Below are 489 nucleotides of genomic sequence, written 5' to 3' on the forward strand. Positions count from 1 at the left end.
GGTAGGACCATACTAAAACAAGTGTTACAGCTTTGACCTTGAGTAAATGCAACTTAAACGGATTCAAGACTTGTTACTTTACCGTCTATTTACCTTCGTCATCCGCCGGGTCGAATAAGCATCCAGAAGTTTCTGTGTAATATACATTTTCGGAGTTGTTTTGTATTTTCTAATGTCTTGGCTGAGCCAAATAGTTGTCTTAGGTCTTGTAGAAGTGTATCTACTAAGGTGATTTTCTTCCTTTCTCTGTACTTATAAACATCCTGTGGCTGGCATAACACTATAGGTCGCTAGTAACATCTTAACAGTGCCACCAGCATGACCAACAAGCTGAACTCAAAATTCTACTGGCGCTTGGATTCAATTCAATTCAAATCAATTTAAATTTATTTTTGGTTAAAATTACATACATAAAAATAACAAGAACAATAAAGACAAAGAGTGCTGCCAACCCAGGATAAGTACACATACATGCAACTATACACATCT

The sequence above is a fragment of the Anneissia japonica genome, unplaced genomic scaffold (assembly GCF_011630105.1).
Source record: "Anneissia japonica isolate Jap-2015-1 unplaced genomic scaffold, ASM1163010v1 scaffold1302_len1884557_cov193, whole genome shotgun sequence".
Classification (NCBI taxonomy): Eukaryota; Metazoa; Echinodermata; class Crinoidea; order Comatulida; family Comatulidae; genus Anneissia; species Anneissia japonica.